Below are 17,147 nucleotides of genomic sequence, written 5' to 3' on the forward strand. Positions count from 1 at the left end.
CCAGAAAGAGCAAACCTCTGCTCAGCTCACCTTCCGCAGGCACTGAGGCACAAGTGAGCTGGCAAGCTCAAAGAGAAAGCATGCTCCGCTTGCCAGGCAGCTCTTCTCAGTTTCCCTGAGGTCACTAGTGCCTTCTGCCCTAAAAGGCCGGTGCTGCTGCCAGGGCTGCCCATGTGGCTGTGAGCTCACTTGTTCCTCAGTGCCTGCTAGGCCAGTGCTGGCCGTCTGGCTGGGCATTCCTCTTGGGAGCTCCCTTCTGCCTCAGTGCCTGGGGCGGCAGGACTGGGCGCATGCTTTCTCTTGGTGCTTGTGAGGTCGCTCGTGTGTCAGCGCCTGCTAGGGCCGGCCTGGCCATGTGCTTGCTCTTTGGGCTCGCAGTGTCTCCTTAGCCTCAGGGCCTGAGAGAGAGCAGCGCTGGGGACAGAGCTGCTGTTTGTGCTTGTGCGGGCACTGGAGTCTCCTTGTGTGCTAGAGCCCTGTTAGGCCCATGGCTCTTGGTGTGGCTTTTGAGCTCAGCTGCGCCCCACTGCCTCATTGGCCAGTGCTGCTCACCTGGCTACTCTTTGTGCTCTTGAGAAGGTTGGTGTGGCAGAGCCCGAGAGCCAAGTGCTGCTCATGGGGCTGCTCTTTGGGTAGGTGAGGTCACTGGTGCCTCAGTGCCTGATGGGCTGAGCTGAGCTGACTAAGCTCAAAAGCAAAAGCAGCAGCCATAGTCCTTACGGTGGTCTAGCACACCAGGAGACTCGAGTGCCTTCCCAAGCACAAGCAGCAGCTCTGTCTCCAGCAGCGGCCTCTCAGGCGCTGAGGCACAAGAGCCATTAGGAGCCCAAAGAGCAAGCACATGGCCAGGGCTGCCCTAGCAGACACTAGGACACAAGGGCCCTCACACGCACAAAGAGAAGCCATGCGCCTAGTCCTGCCTTATCGGCACTGAGGCAGAAGTGGGCTCCCAACTGGAATCCCCAGCCAGATGAGCAGCACTGGCCTAGCAGGCACTGAGGCACCAGTGACCTCCCTGCCACCTGAGCAGCACGGGCCTTGCAGGCACTGTGCGAGAGGAGACCTGAATGCCAGAAAGAGCAAACCTATGCTCAGCTCACCTTCCGCAGGCACTGAGGCACAAGTGAGCTGGCAAGCTCAAAGAGAAAGCATGCTCCGCTTGCCAGGCAGCTCTTCTCAGTTTCCCTGAGGTCACTAGTGCCTGATGCCCTAAAAGGCCGGTGCTGCTGCCAGGGCTGCCCATGTGGCTGTGAGCTCACTTGTTCCTCAGTGCCTGATAGGCCAGTGCTGGCCGTCTGGCTGGGCATTCCTGTTGGGAGCTCCCTTCTGCCTCAGTGCCTGGTGCGGCAGGACTGGGCGCATGCTTTCTCTTGGTGCTTGTGAGGTCGCTCGTGTGTCAGCGCCTGCTAGGGCCGGCCTGGCCATGTGCTTGCTCTTTGGGCTCGCAGTGTCTCCTTAGCCTCAGGGCCTGAGAGAGAGCAGCGCTGGGGACAGAGCTGCTGTTTGTGCTTGTGCGGGCACTGGAGTCTCCTTGTGTGCTAGAGCCCTGTTAGGCCCATGGCTCTTGGTGTGGCTTTTGAGCTCAGCTGCGCCCCACTGCCTCATTGGCCAGTGCTGCTCACCTGGCTACTCTTTGTGCTCTTGAGAACATTGGTGTGGCAGAGCCCGAGAGCCAAGTGCTGGTCATGGGGCTGCTCTTTGGGTAGGTGAGGTCACTGGTGCCTCAGTGCCTGATGGGCTGAGCTGAGCTGACTGAGCTCAAAAGCAAAAGCAGCAGCCATAGTCCTTACGGTGGTCTAGCACACCAGGAGACGCGAGTGCCTTCCCAAGCACAAAGAGCAGCTCTGTCTCCAGCAGCGGCCTCTCAGGCGCTGAGGCACAAGAGCCATTAGGAGCCCAAAGAGCAAGCACATGGCCAGGGCTGTCCTAGCAGACACTAGGACACAAGGGCCCTCACACGCACAAAGAGCGGCCATGCGCCTAGCCCTGCCTTATCGGCACTGAGGCAGAAGTGGGCTCCCAACTGGAATCCCCAGCCAGATGAGCAGCACTGGCCTAGCAGGCACTGAGGCACCAGTGACCTCACAGCCACCTGAGCAGCACGGGCCTTGCAGGCACTGTGCGAGAGGAGACCTGAATGCCAGAAAGAGCAAACCTATGCTCAGCTCAGCTTCGTCAGGCACTGAGGCACAAGTGACCTGGCAAGCTCAAAGAGAAAGCATGCTCCGCTTGCCAGGCAGCTCTTCTCAGTTTCCCTGAGGTCACTAGTGCCTGATGCCCTAAAAGGCCGGTGCTGCTGCCAGGGCTGCCCATGTGGCTGTGAGCTCACTTGTTCCTCAGTGCCTGATAGGCCAGTGCTGGCCGTCTGGCTGGGCATTCCTGTTGGGAGCTCCCTTCTGCCTCAGTGCCTGGGGCGGCAGGACTGGGCGCATGCTTTCTCTTGGTGCTTGTGAGGTCGCTCGTGTGTCAGCGCCTGCTAGGGCCGGCCTGGCCATGTGCTTGCTCTTTGGGCTCGCAGTGTCTGCTTAGCCTCAGGGCCTGAGAGAGAGCAGCGCTGGGGACAGAGCTGTTGTTTGTGCTTGTGCGGGCACTGGAGTCTCCTTGTGTGCTAGAGCCCTGTTAGGCCCATGGCTCTTGGTGTGGCTTTTGAGCTCAGCTGCGCCCCACTGCCTCATTGGCCAGTGCTGCTCACCTGGCTACTCTTTGTGCTCTTGAGAAGGTTGGTGTGGCAGAGCCGGAGAGCCAAGTGCTGCTCATGGGGCTGCTCTTTGGGTAGGTGAGGTCACTGGTGCCTCAGTGCCTGATGGGCTGAGCTGAGCTGACTGAGCTCAAAAGCAAAAGCAGCAGCCATAGTCCTTACGGTGGTCTAGCACACCAGGAGACGCGAGTGCCTTCCCAAGCACAAAGAGCAGCTCTGTCTCCAGCAGCGGCCTCTCAGGCGCTGAGGCACAAGAGCCATTAGGAGCCCAAAGAGCATGCACATGGCCAGGGCTGCCCTAGCAGACACTAGGACACAAGGGCCCTCACACGCACAAAGAGAAGCCATGCGCCTAGTCCTGCCTTATCGGCACTGAGGCAGAAGTGGGCTCCCAACTGGAATCCCCAGCCAGATGACCAGCACTGGCCTAGCAGGCACTGAGGCACCAGTGACCTCCCTGCCACCTGAGCAGCACGGGCCTTGCAGGCACTGTGCGAGAGGAGACCTGAATGCCAGAAAGAGCAAACCTATGCTCAGCTCACCTTCCGCAGGCACTGAGGCACAAGTGACCTGGCAAGCTCAAAGAGAAAGCATGCTCCGCTTGCCAGGCAGCTCTTCTCAGTTTCCCTGAGGTCACTAGTGCCTGATGCCCTAAAAGGCCGGTGCTGCTGCCAGGGCTGCCCATGTGGCTGTGAGGTCACTTGTTCCTCAGTGCCTGATAGGCCAGTGCTGGCCGTCTGGCTTGGGATTCCTGTTGGGAGCTCCCTTCTGCCTCAGTGCCTGGTGCGGCAGGACTGGGCGCATGCTTTCTCTTGGTGCTTGTGAGGTCGCTCGTGTGTCAGCGCCTGCTAGGGCCGGCCTGGCCATGTGCTTGCTCTTTGGGCTCGCAGTGTCTCCTTAGCCTCAGGGCCTGAGAGAGCAGCGCTGGGGACAGAGCTGCTGTTTGTGCTTGTGCGGGCACTGGAGTCTCCTTGTGTGCTAGAGCCCTGTTAGGCCCATGGCTCTTGGTTTGGCTTTTGAGCTCAGCTGCGCCCCGCTGCCTCATTGGCCAGTGCTGCTCACCTGGCTACTCTTTGTGCTCTTGAGAACATTGGTGTGGCAGAGCCCGAGAGCCAAGTGCTGGTCATGGGGCTGCTCTTTGGGTAGGTGAGGTCACTGGTGCCTCAGTGCCTGATGGGCTGAGCTGACTAAGCTCAAAAGCAAAAGCAGCAGCCATAGTCCTTACGGTGGTCTAACACACCAGGAGACACGAGTGCCTTCCCAGGCACAAACAGCAGCTCTGTCTCCGGCAGCGGCCTCTCAGGCGCTGAGGCACAAGAGCCATTAGGAGCCCAAAGAGCAAGCACATGGCCAGGGCTGCCCTAGCAGACACTAGGACACAAGGGCCCTCACACGCACAAAGAGCAGCCATGCGCCTAGCCCTGCCTTATCGGCACTGAGGCAGAAGTGGGCTCCCAACTGGAATCCCCAGCCAGATGAGCAGCACTGGCCTAGCAGGCACTGAGGCACCAGTGACCTCACAGCCACCTGAGCAGCACGGGCCTTGCAGGCACTGTGCGAGAGGAGACCTGAATGCCAGAAAGAGCAAACCTATGCTCAGCTCAGCTTCGTCAGGCACTGAGGCACAAGTGAGCTGCCAAGCTCAAAGAGAAAGCATGCTCCGCTTGCCAGGCAGCTCCTCTCAGTTTCCCTGAGGTCACTAGTGCCTGATGCCCTAAAAGGCCGGTGCTGCTGCCAGGGCTGCCCATGTGGCTGTGAGGTCACTTGTTGCTCAGTGCCTGCTAGGCCAGTGCTGGCCGTCTGGCTGGGCATTCCTGTTGGGAGCTCCCTTCTGCCTCAGTGCCTGGGGCGGCAGGACTGGGCGCATGCTTTCTCTTGGTGCTTGTGAGGTCGCTCGTGTGTCAGCACCTGCTAGGGCCGGCCTGGCCATGTGCTTGCTCTTTGGGCTCGCAGTGTCTGCTTAGCCTCAGGGCCTGAGAGAGAGCAGCGCTGGGGACAGAGCTGCTGTTTGTGCTTGTGCGGGCACTGGAGTCTCCTTGTGTGCTAGAGCCCTGTTAGGCCCATGGCTCTTGGTGTGGCTTTTGAGCTCAGCTGCGCCCCACTGCCTCATTGGCCAGTGCTGCTCACCTGGCTACTCTTTGTGCTCTTGAGAACATTGGTGTGGCAGAGCCGGAGAGCCAAGTGCTGGTCATGGGGCTGCTCTTTGGGTAGGTGAGGTCACTGGTGCCTCAGTGCCTGATGGGCTGAGCTGACTAAGCTCAAAAGCAAAAGCAGCAGCCATAGTCCTTACGGTGGTCTAGCACACCAGGAGACTCGAGTGCCTTCCCAAGCACAAGCAGCAGCTCTGTCTCCAGCAGCGGCCTCTCAGGCGCTGAGGCACAAGAGCCATTAGGAGCCCAAAGAGCAAGCACATGGCCAGGGCTGCCCTAGCAGACACTAGGACACAAGGGCCCTCACACGCACAAAGACCAGCCATGCGCCTAGCCCTGCCTTATCGGCACTGAGGCAGAAGTGGGCTCCCAACTGGAATCCCCAGCCAGATGAGCAGCACTGGCCTAGCAGGCACTGAGGCACAAGTGACCTCCCTGCCACCTGAGCAGCACGGGCCTTGCAGGCACTGTGCGAGAGGAGACCTGCATGCCAGAAAGAGCAAACCTATGCTCAGCTCAGCTTCGTCAGGCACTGAGGCACAAGTGAGCTGGCAAGCACAAAGAGAAAGCATGCTCCGCTTGCCAGGCAGCTCTTCTCAGTTTCCCTGAGGTCACTAGTGCCTGATGCCCTAAAAGGCCGGTGCTGCTGCCAGGGCTGCCCATGTGGCTGTGAGCTCACTTGTTGCTCAGTGCCTGCTAGGCCAGTGCTGGCCGTCTGGCTGGGCATTCCTCTTGGGAGCTCCCTTCTGCCTCAGTGCCTGGGGCGGCAGGACTGGGCGCATGCTTTCTCTTGGTGCTTGTGAGGTCGCTCGTGTGTCAGCGCCTGCTAGGGCCGGCCTGGCCATGTGCTTGCTCTTTGGGCTCGCAGTGTCTCCTTAGCCTCAGGGCCTGAGAGAGAGCAGCGCTGGGGACAGAGCTGCTGTTTGTGCTTGTGCGGGCACTGGAGTCTCCTTGTGTGCTAGAGCCCTGTTAGGCCCATGGCTCTTGGTTTGGCTTTTGAGCTCAGCTGCGCCCCACTGCCTCATTGGCCAGTGCTGCTCACCTGGCTACTCTTTGTGCTCTTGAGAACATTGGTGTGGCAGAGCCGGAGAGCCAAGTGCTGGTCATGGGGCTGCTCTTTGGGTAGGTGAGGTCACTGGTGCCTCAGTGCCTGATGGGCTGAGCTGACTAAGCTCAAAAGCAAAAGCAGCAGCCATAGTCCTTACGGTGGTCTAGCACACCAGGAGACGCGAGTGCCTTCCCAAGCACAAACAGCAGCTCTGTCTCCAGCAGCGGCCTCTCAGGCGCTGAGGCACAAGAGCCATTAGGAGCCCAAAGAGCAAGCACATGGCCAGGGCTGCCCTAGCAGACACTAGGACACAAGGGCCCTCACACGCACAAAGAGAAGCCATGCGCCTAGCCCTGCCTTATCGGCACTGAGGCAGAAGTGGGCTCCCAACTGGAATCCCCAGGCAGATGAGCAGCACTGGCCTAGCAGGCACTGAGGCACAAGTGACCTCCCTGCCACCTGAGCAGCACGGGCCTTGCAGGCACTGTGGGAGAGGAGACCTGAATGCCAGAAAGAGCAAACCTATGCTCAGCTCACCTTCCTCAGGCACTGAGGCACAAGTGAGCTGGCAAGCACAAAGAGAAAGCATGCTCCGCTTGCCAGGCAGCTCTTCTCAGTTTCCCTGAGGTCACTAGTGCCTGATGCCCTAAAAGGCCGGTGCTGCTGCCAGGGCTGCCCATGTGGCTGTGAGCTCACTTGTTCCTCAGTGCCTGCTAGGCCAGTGCTGGCCGTCTGGCTGGGCATTCCTCTTGGGAGCTCCCTTCTGCCTCAGTGCCTGGGGCGGCAGGACTGGGCGCATGCTTTCTCTTGGTGCTTGTGAGGTCGCTCGTGTGTCAGCGCCTGCTAGGGCCGGCCTGGCCATGTGCTTGCTCTTTGGGCTCGCAGTGTCTGCTTAGCCTCAGGGCCTGAGAGAGAGCAGCGCTGGGGACAGAGCTGCTGTTTGTGCTTGTGCGGGCACTTGAGTCTCCTTGTGTGCTAGAGCCCTGTTAGGCCCATGGCTCTTGGTTTGGCTTTTGAGCTCAGCTGCGCCCCACTGCCTCATTGGCCAGTGCTGCTCACCTGGCTACTCTTTGTGCTCTTGAGAACATTGGTGTGGCAGAGCCCGAGAGCCAAGTGCTGCTCATGGGGCTGCTCTTTGGGTAGCTGAGGTCACTGGTGCCTCAGTGCCTGATGGGCTGAGCTGAGCTGACTGAGCTCAAAAGCAAAAGCAGCAGCCATAGTCCTTACGGTGGTCTAGCACACCAGGAGACTCGAGTGCCTTCCCAAGCACAAGCAGCAGCTCTGTCTCCAGCAGCGGCCTCTCAGGCGCTGAGGCACAAGAGCCATTAGGAGCCCAAAGAGCATGCACATGGCCAGGGCTGCCCTAGCAGACACTAGGACACAAGGGCCCTCACACGCACAAAGAGCAGCCATGCGCCTAGCCCTGCCTTATCGGCACTGAGGCAGAAGTGGGCTCCCAACTGGAATCCCCAGCCAGATGACCAGCACTGGCCTAGCAGGCACTGAGGCACAAGTGACCTCCCTGCCACCTGAGCAGCACGGGCCTTGCAGGCACTGTGCGAGAGGAGACCTGAATGCCAGAAAGAGCAAACCTATGCTCAGCTCACCTTCCGCAGGCACTGAGGCACAAGTGAGCTGGCAAGCACAAAGAGAAAGCATGCTCCGCTTGCCAGGCAGCTCTTCTCAGTTTCCCTGAGGTCACTAGTGCCTGATGCCCTAAAAGGCCGGTGCTGCTGCCAGGGCTGCCCATGTGGCTGTGAGGTCACTTGTTCCTCAGTGCCTGATAGGCCAGTGCTGGCTGTCTGGCTGGGCATTCCTGTTGGGAGCTCCCTTCTGCCTCAGTGCCTGGGGCGGCAGGACTGGGCGCATGCTTTCTCTTGGTGCTTGTGAGGTCGCTCGTGTGTCAGCGCCTGCTAGGGCCGGCCTGGCCATGTGCTTGCTCTTTGGGCTCGCAGTGTCTCCTTAGCCTCAGGGCCTGAGAGAGAGCAGCGCTGGGGACAGAGCTGCTGTTTGTGCTTGTGCGGGCACTGGAGTCTCCTTGTGTGCTAGAGCCCTGTTAGGCCCATGGCTCTTGGTGTGGCTTTTGAGCTCAGCTGCGCCCCACTGCCTCATTGGCCAGTGCTGCTCACCTGGCTACTCTTTGTGCTCTTGAGAAGGTTGGTGTGGCAGAGCCCGAGAGCCAAGTGCTGGTCATGGGGCTGCTCTTTGGGTAGGTGAGGTCACTGGTGCCTCAGTGCCTGATGGGCTGAGCTGAGCTGACTAAGCTCAAAAGCAAAAGCAGCAGCCATAGTCCTTACGGTGGTCTAGCACACCAGGAGACTCGAGTGCCTTCCCAAGCACAAACAGCAGCTCTGTCTCCAGCAGCGGCCTCTCAGGCGCTGAGGCACAAGAGCCATTAGGAGCCCAAAGAGCAAGCACATGGCCAGGGCTGCCCTAGCAGACACTAGGACACAAGGGCCCTCACACGCACAAAGAGAAGCCATGCGCCTAGCCCTGCCTTATCGGCACTGAGGCAGAAGTGGGCTCCCAACTGGAATCCCCAGCCAGATGACCAGCACTGGCCTAGCAGGCACTGAGGCACAAGTGACCTCCCTGCCACCTGAGCAGCACGGGCCTTGCAGGCACTGTGGGAGAGGAGACCTGAATGCCAGAAAGAGCAAACCTCTGCTCAGCTCACCTTCCGCAGGCACTGAGGCACAAGTGACCTGGCAAGCACAAAGAGAAAGCATGCTCCGCTTGCCAGGCAGCTCTTCTCAGTTTCCCTGAGGTCACTAGTGCCTGATGCCCTAAAAGGCCGGTGCTGCTGCCAGGGCTGCCCATGTGGCTGTGAGCTCACTTGTTCCTCAGTGCCTGATAGGCCAGTGCTGGCCGTCTGGCTGGGGATTCCTGTTGGGAGCTCCCTTCTGCCTCAGTGCCTGGTGCGGCAGGACTGGGCGCATGCTTTCTCTTGGTGCTTGTGAGGTCGCTCGTGTGTCAGCGCCTGCTAGGGCCGGCCTGGCCATGTGCTTGCTCTTTGGGCTCGCAGTGTCTGCTTAGCCTCAGGGCCTGAGAGAGAGCAGCGCTGGGGACAGAGCTGCTGTTTGTGCTTGTGCGGGCACTGGAGTCTCCTTGTGTGCTAGAGCCCTGTTAGGCCCATGGCTCTTGGTGTGGCTTTTGAGCTCAGCTGCGCCCCACTGCCTCATTGGCCAGTGCTGCTCACCTGGCTACTCTTTGTGCTCTTGAGAACATTGGTGTGGCAGAGCCGGAGAGCCAAGTGCTGCTCATGGGGCTGCTCTTTGGGTAGGTGAGGTCACTGGTGCCTCAGTGCCTGATGGGCTGAGCTGAGCTGACTGAGCTCAAAAGCAAAAGCAGCAGCCATAGTCCTTACGGTGGTCTAGCACACCAGGAGACTCGAGTGCCTTCCCAAGCACAAGCAGCAGCTCTGTCTCCAGCAGCGGCCTCTCAGGCGCTGAGGCACAAGAGCCATTAGGAGCCCAAAGAGCATGCACATGGCCAGGGCTGCCCTAGCAGACACTAGGACACAAGGGCCCTCACACGCACAAAGAGAAGCCATGCGCCTAGCCCTGCCTTATCGGCACTGAGGCAGAAGTGGGCTCCCAACTGGAATCCCCAGCCAGATGACCAGCACTGGCCTAGCAGGCACTGAGGCACAAGTGACCTCACAGCCACCTGAGCAGCACGGGCCTTGCAGGCACTGTGCGAGAGGAGACCTGAATGCCAGAAAGAGCAAACCTATGCTCAGCTCAGCTTCCGCAGGCACTGAGGCACAAGTGAGCTGGCAAGCACAAAGAGAAAGCATGCTCCGCTTGCCAGGCAGCTCTTCTCAGTTTCCCTGAGGTCACTAGTGCCTGATGCCCTAAAAGGCCGGTGCTGCTGCCAGGGCTGCCCATGTGGCTGTGAGCTCACTTGTTGCTCAGTGCCTGCGAGGCCAGTGCTGGCCGTCTGGCTGGGCATTCCTCTTGGGAGCTCCCTTCTGCCTCAGTGCCTGGTGCGGCAGGACTGGGCGCATGCTTTCTCTTGGTGCTTGTGAGGTCGCTCGTGTGTCAGCGCCTGCTAGGGCCGGCCTGGCCATGTGCTTGCTCTTTGGGCTCGCAGTGTCTGCTTAGCCTCAGGGCCTGAGAGAGAGCAGCGCTGGGGACAGAGCTGCTGTTTGTGCTTGTGCGGGCACTGGAGTCTCCTTGTGTGCTAGAGCCCTGTTAGGCCCATGGCTCTTGGTTTGGCTTTTGAGCTCAGCTGCGCCCCACTGCCTCATTGGCCAGTGCTGCTCACCTGGCTACTCTTTGTGCTCTTGAGAACATTGGTGTGGCAGAGCCCGAGAGCCAAGTGCTGGTCCTGGGGCTGCTCTTTGGGTAGGTGAGGTCACTGGTGCCTCAGTGCCTGATGGGCTGAGCTGAGCTGACTAAGCTCAAAAGCAAAAGCAGCAGCCATAGTCCTTACGGTGGTCTAGCACACCAGGAGACTCGAGTGCCTTCCCAAGCACAAAGAGCAGCTCTGTCTCCAGCAGCGGCCTCTCAGGCGCTGAGGCACAAGAGCCATTAGGAGCCCAAAGAGCAAGCACATGGCCAGGGCTGCCCTAGCAGACACTAGGACACAAGGGCCCTCACACGCACAAAGAGAAGCCATGCGCCTAGCCCTGCCTTATCGGCACTGAGGCAGAAGTGGGCTCCCAACTGGAATCCCCAGGCAGATGAGCAGCACTGGCCTAGCAGGCACTGAGGCACAAGTGACCTCCCTGCCACCTGAGCAGCACGGGCCTTGCAGGCACTGTGGGAGAGGAGACCTGAATGCCAGAAAGAGCAAACCTCTGCTCAGCTCACCTTCCGCAGGCACTGAGGCACAAGTGACCTGGCAAGCACAAAGAGAAAGCATGCTCCGCTTGCCAGGCAGCTCTTCTCAGTTTCCCTGAGGTCACTAGTGCCTGATGCCCTAAAAGGCCGGTGCTGCTGCCAGGGCTGCCCATGTGGCTGTGAGCTCACTTGTTGCTCAGTGCCTGCTAGGCCAGTGCTGGCCGTCTGGCTGGGCATTCCTCTTGGGAGCTCCCTTCTGCCTCAGTGCCTGGTGCGGCAGGACTGGGCGCATGCTTTCTCTTGGTGCTTGTGAGGTCGCTCGTGTGTCAGCGCCTGCTAGGGCCGGCCTGGCCATGTGCTTGCTCTTTGGGCTCGCAGTGTCTCCTTAGCCTCAGGGCCTGAGAGAGAGCAGCGCTGGGGACAGAGCTGCTGTTTGTGCTTGTGCGGGCACTGGAGTCTCCTTGTGTGCTAGAGCCCTGTTAGGCCCATGGCTCTTGGTGTGGCTTTTGAGCTCAGCTGCGCCCCACTGCCTCATTGGCCAGTGCTGCTCACCTGGCTACTCTTTGTGCTCTTGAGAACATTGGTGTGGCAGAGCCCGAGAGCCAAGTGCTGGTCATGGGGCTGCTCTTTGGGTAGGTGAGGTCACTGGTGCCTCAGTGCCTGATGGGCTGAGCTGAGCTGACTGAGCTCAAAAGCAAAAGCAGCAGCCATAGTCCTTACGGTGGTCTAGCACACCAGGAGACTCGAGTGCCTTCCCAAGCACAAACAGCAGCTCTGTCTCCAGCAGCGGCCTCTCAGGCGCTGAGGCACAAGAGCCATTAGGAGCCCAAAGAGCAAGCACATGGCCAGGGCTGCCCTAGCAGACACTAGGACACAAGGGCCCTCACACGCACAAAGAGAAGCCATGCGCCTAGCCCTGCCTTATCGGCACTGAGGCAGAAGTGGGCTCCCAACTGGAATCCCCAGCCAGATGACCAGCACTGGCCTAGCAGGCACTGAGGCACAAGTGACCTCCCTGCCACCTGAGCAGCACGGGCCTTGCAGGCACTGTGCGAGAGGAGACCTGAATGCCAGAAAGAGCAAACCTCTGCTCAGCTCACCTTCCGCAGGCACTGAGGCACAAGTGACCTGGCAAGCACAAAGAGAAAGCATGCTCCGCTTGCCAGGCAGCTCTTCTCAGTTTCCCTGAGGTCACTAGTGCCTGATGCCCTAAAAGGCCGGTGCTGCTGCCAGGGCTGCCCATGTGGCTGTGAGCTCACTTGTTCCTCAGTGCCTGATAGGCCAGTGCTGGCCGTCTGGCTGGGGATTCCTGTTGGGAGCTCCCTTCTGCCTCAGTGCCTGGTGCGGCAGGACTGGGCGCATGCTTTCTCTTGGTGCTTGTGAGGTCGCTCGTGTGTCAGCGCCTGCTAGGGCCGGCCTGGCCATGTGCTTGCTCTTTGGGCTCGCAGTGTCTGCTTAGCCTCAGGGCCTGAGAGAGAGCAGCGCTGGGGACAGAGCTGCTGTTTGTGCTTGTGCGGGCACTGGAGTCTCCTTGTGTGCTAGAGCCCTGTTAGGCCCATGGCTCTTGGTGTGGCTTTTGAGCTCAGCTGCGCCCCACTGCCTCATTGGCCAGTGCTGCTCACCTGGCTACTCTTTGTGCTCTTGAGAACATTGGTGTGGCAGAGCCGGAGAGCCAAGTGCTGCTCATGGGGCTGCTCTTTGGGTAGGTGAGGTCACTGGTGCCTCAGTGCCTGATGGGCTGAGCTGAGCTGACTGAGCTCAAAAGCAAAAGCAGCAGCCATAGTCCTTACGGTGGTCTAGCACACCAGGAGACTCGAGTGCCTTCCCAAGCACAAGCAGCAGCTCTGTCTCCAGCAGCGGCCTCTCAGGCGCTGAGGCACAAGAGCCATTAGGAGCCCAAAGAGCATGCACATGGCCAGGGCTGCCCTAGCAGACACTAGGACACAAGGGCCCTCACACGCACAAAGAGAAGCCATGCGCCTAGCCCTGCCTTATCGGCACTGAGGCAGAAGTGGGCTCCCAACTGGAATCCCCAGCCAGATGACCAGCACTGGCCTAGCAGGCACTGAGGCACAAGTGACCTCACAGCCACCTGAGCAGCACGGGCCTTGCAGGCACTGTGCGAGAGGAGACCTGAATGCCAGAACGAGCAAACCTATGCTCAGCTCAGCTTCCGCAGGCACTGAGGCACAAGTGAGCTGGCAAGCACAAAGAGAAAGCATGCTCCGCTTGCCAGGCAGCTCCTCTCAGTTTCCCTGAGGTCACTAGTGCCTGATGCCCTAAAAGGCCGGTGCTGCTGCCAGGGCTGCCCATGTGGCTGTGAGCTCACTTGTTGCTCAGTGCCTGCGAGGCCAGTGCTGGCCGTCTGGCTGGGCATTCCTCTTGGGAGCTCCCTTCTGCCTCAGTGCCTGGTGCGGCAGGACTGGGCGCATGCTTTCTCTTGGTGCTTGTGAGGTCGCTCGTGTGTCAGCGCCTGCTAGGGCCGGCCTGGCCATGTGCTTGCTCTTTGGGCTCGCAGTGTCTGCTTAGCCTCAGGGCCTGAGAGAGAGCAGCGCTGGGGACAGAGCTGCTGTTTGTGCTTGTGCGGGCACTGGAGTCTCCTTGTGTGCTAGAGCCCTGTTAGGCCCATGGCTCTTGGTTTGGCTTTTGAGCTCAGCTGCGCCCCACTGCCTCATTGGCCAGTGCTGCTCACCTGGCTACTCTTTGTGCTCTTGAGAACATTGGTGTGGCAGAGCCCGAGAGCCAAGTGCTGGTCCTGGGGCTGCTCTTTGGGTAGGTGAGGTCACTGGTGCCTCAGTGCCTGATGGGCTGAGCTGAGCTGACTAAGCTCAAAAGCAAAAGCAGCAGCCATAGTCCTTACGGTGGTCTAGCACACCAGGAGACTCGAGTGCCTTCCCAAGCACAAAGAGCAGCTCTGTCTCCAGCAGCGGCCTCTCAGGCGCTGAGGCACAAGAGCCATTAGGAGCCCAAAGAGCAAGCACATGGCCAGGGCTGCCCTAGCAGACACTAGGACACAAGGGCCCTCACACGCACAAAGAGAAGCCATGCGCCTAGCCCTGCCTTATCGGCACTGAGGCAGAAGTGGGCTCCCAACTGGAATCCCCAGGCAGATGAGCAGCACTGGCCTAGCAGGCACTGAGGCACAAGTGACCTCCCTGCCACCTGAGCAGCACGGGCCTTGCAGGCACTGTGGGAGAGGAGACCTGAATGCCAGAAAGAGCAAACCTCTGCTCAGCTCACCTTCCGCAGGCACTGAGGCACAAGTGACCTGGCAAGCACAAAGAGAAAGCATGCTCCGCTTGCCAGGCAGCTCTTCTCAGTTTCCCTGAGGTCACTAGTGCCTGATGCCCTAAAAGGCCGGTGCTGCTGCCAGGGCTGCCCATGTGGCTGTGAGCTCACTTGTTGCTCAGTGCCTGCTAGGCCAGTGCTGGCCGTCTGGCTGGGCATTCCTCTTGGGAGCTCCCTTCTGCCTCAGTGCCTGGTGCGGCAGGACTGGGCGCATGCTTTCTCTTGGTGCTTGTGAGGTCGCTCGTGTGTCAGCGCCTGCTAGGGCCGGCCTGGCCATGTGCTTGCTCTTTGGGCTCGCAGTGTCTGCTTAGCCTCAGGGCCTGAGAGAGAGCAGCGCTGGGGACAGAGCTGCTGTTTGTGCTTGTGCGGGCACTGGAGTCTCCTTGTGTGCTAGAGCCCTGTTAGGCCCATGGCTCTTGGTGTGGCTTTTGAGCTCAGCTGCGCCCCACTGCCTCATTGGCCAGTGCTGCTCACCTGGCTACTCTTTGTGCTCTTGAGAACATTGGTGTGGCAGAGCCCGAGAGCCAAGTGCTGGTCATGGGGCTGCTCTTTGGGTAGGTGAGGTCACTGGTGCCTCAGTGCCTGATGGGCTGAGCTGAGCTGACTGAGCTCAAAAGCAAAAGCAGCAGCCATAGTCCTTACGGTGGTCTAGCACACCAGGAGACTCGAGTGCCTTCCCAAGCACAAGCAGCAGCTCTGTCTCCAGCAGCGGCCTCTCAGGCGCTGAGGCACAAGAGCCATTAGGAGCCCAAAGAGCATGCACATGGCCAGGGCTGCCCTAGCAGACACTAGGACACAAGGGCCCTCACACGCACAAAGAGCAGCCATGCGCCTAGCCCTGCCTTATCGGCACTGAGGCAGAAGTGGGCTCCCAACTGGAATCCCCAGCCAGATGACCAGCACTGGCCTAGCAGGCACTGAGGCACAAGTGACCTCCCTGCCACCTGAGCAGCACGGGCCTTGCAGGCACTGTGCGAGAGGAGACCTGAATGCCAGAAAGAGCAAACCTCTGCTCAGCTCACCTTCCGCAGGCACTGAGGCACAAGTGACCTGGCAAGCACAAAGAGAAAGCATGCTCCGCTTGCCAGGCAGCTCTTCTCAGTTTCCCTGAGGTCACTAGTGCCTGATGCCCTAAAAGGCCGGTGCTGCTGCCAGGGCTGCCCATGTGGCTGTGAGCTCACTTGTTCCTCAGTGCCTGATAGGCCAGTGCTGGCCGTCTGGCTGGGCATTCCTCTTGGGAGCTCCCTTCTGCCTCAGTGCCTGGTGCGGCAGGACTGGGCGCATGCTTTCTCTTGTTGCTTGTGAGGTCGCTCGTGTGTCAGCGCCTGCTAGGGCCGGCCTGGCCATGTGCTTGCTCTTTGGGCTCGCAGTGTCTCCTTAGCCTCAGGGCCTGAGAGAGAGCAGCGCTGGGGACAGAGCTGCTGTTTGTGCTTGTGCGGGCACTGGAGTCTCCTTGTGTGCTAGAGCCCTGTTAGGCCCATGGCTCTTGGTTTGGCTTTTGAGCTCAGCTGCGCCCCACTGCCTCATTGGCCAGTGCTGCTCACCTGGCTACTCTTTGTGCTCTTGAGAACATTGGTGTGGCAGAGCCCGAGAGCCAAGTGCTGCTCATGGGGCTGCTCTTTGGGTAGCTGAGGTCACTGGTGCCTCAGTGCCTGATGGGCTGAGCTGAGCTGACTAAGCTCAAAAGCAAAAGCAGCAGCCATAGTCCTTACGGTGGTCTAGCACACCAGGAGACTCGAGTGCCTTCCCAAGCACAAACAGCAGCTCTGTCTCCAGCAGCGGCCTCTCAGGCGCTGAGGCACAAGAGCCATTAGGAGCCCAAAGAGCAAGCACATGGCCAGGGCTGCCCTAGCAGACACTAGGACACAAGGGCCCTCACACGCACAAAGAGAAGCCATGCGCCTAGCCCTGCCTTATCGGCACTGAGGCAGAAGTGGGCTCCCAACTGGAATCCCCAGCCAGATGAGCAGCACTGGCCTAGCAGGCACTGAGGCACAAGTGACCTCCCTGCCACCTGAGCAGCACGGGCCTTGCAGGCACTGTGCGAGAGGAGACCTGAATGCCAGAAAGAGCAAACCTCTGCTCAGCTCACCTTCCGCAGGCACTGAGGCACAAGTGACCTGGCAAGCACAAAGAGAAAGCATGCTCCGCTTGCCAGGCAGCTCTCTTCAGTTTCCCTGAGGTCACTAGTGCCTGATGCCCTAAAAGGCCGGTGCTGCTGCCAGGGCTGCCCATGTGGCTGTGAGCTCAGTTGTTGCTCAGTGCCTGATAGGCCAGTGCTGGCCGTCTGGCTGGGCATTCCTCTTGGGAGCTCCCTTCTGCCTCAGTGCCTGGTGCGGCAGGACTGGGCGCATGCTTTCTCTTGGTGCTTGTGAGGTCGCGCATGTGTCAGCGCCTGCTAGGGCCGGCCTGGCCATGTGCTTGCTCTTTGGGCTCGCAGTGTCTCCTTAGCCTCAGGGCCTGAGAGAGAGCAGCGCTGGGGACAGAGCTGCTGTTTGTGCTTGTGCGGGCACTGGAGTCTCCTTGTGTGCTAGAGCCCTGTTAGGCCCATGGCTCTTGGTTTGGCTTTTGAGCTCAGCTGCGCCCCACTGCCTCATTGGCCAGTGCTGCTCACCTGGCTACTCTTTGTGCTCTTGAGAACATTGGTGTGGCAGAGCCCGAGAGCCAAGTGCTGCTCATGGGGCTGCTCTTTGGGTAGGTGAGGTCACTGGTGCCTCAGTGCCTGATGGGCTGAGCTGACTAAGCTCAAAAGCAAAAGCAGCAGCCATAGTCCTTACGGTGGTCTAGCACACCAGGAGACTCGAGTGCCTTCCCAAGCACAAACAGCAGCTCTGTCTCCAGCAGCGGCCTCTCAGGCGCTGAGGCACAAGAGCCATTAGGAGCCCAAAGAGCAAGCACATGGCCAGGGCTGCCCTAGCAGACACTAGGACACAAGGGCCCTCACACGCACAAAGACCAGCCATGCGCCTAGCCCTGCCTAATCGGCACTGAGGCAGAAGTGGGCTCCCAACTGGAATCCCCAGCCAGATGACCAGCACTGGCCTAGCAGGCACTGAGGCACAAGTGACCTCCCTGCCACCTGAGCAGCACGGGCCTTGCAGGCACTGTGCGAGAGGAGACCTGAATGCCAGAAAGAGCAAACCTATGCTCAGCTCACCTTCCGCAGGCACTGAGGC

The sequence above is a fragment of the Dromaius novaehollandiae genome, chromosome 5 (genome assembly GCF_036370855.1).
Source record: "Dromaius novaehollandiae isolate bDroNov1 chromosome 5, bDroNov1.hap1, whole genome shotgun sequence".
In the NCBI taxonomy this organism is placed as follows: Eukaryota; Metazoa; Chordata; class Aves; order Casuariiformes; family Dromaiidae; genus Dromaius; species Dromaius novaehollandiae.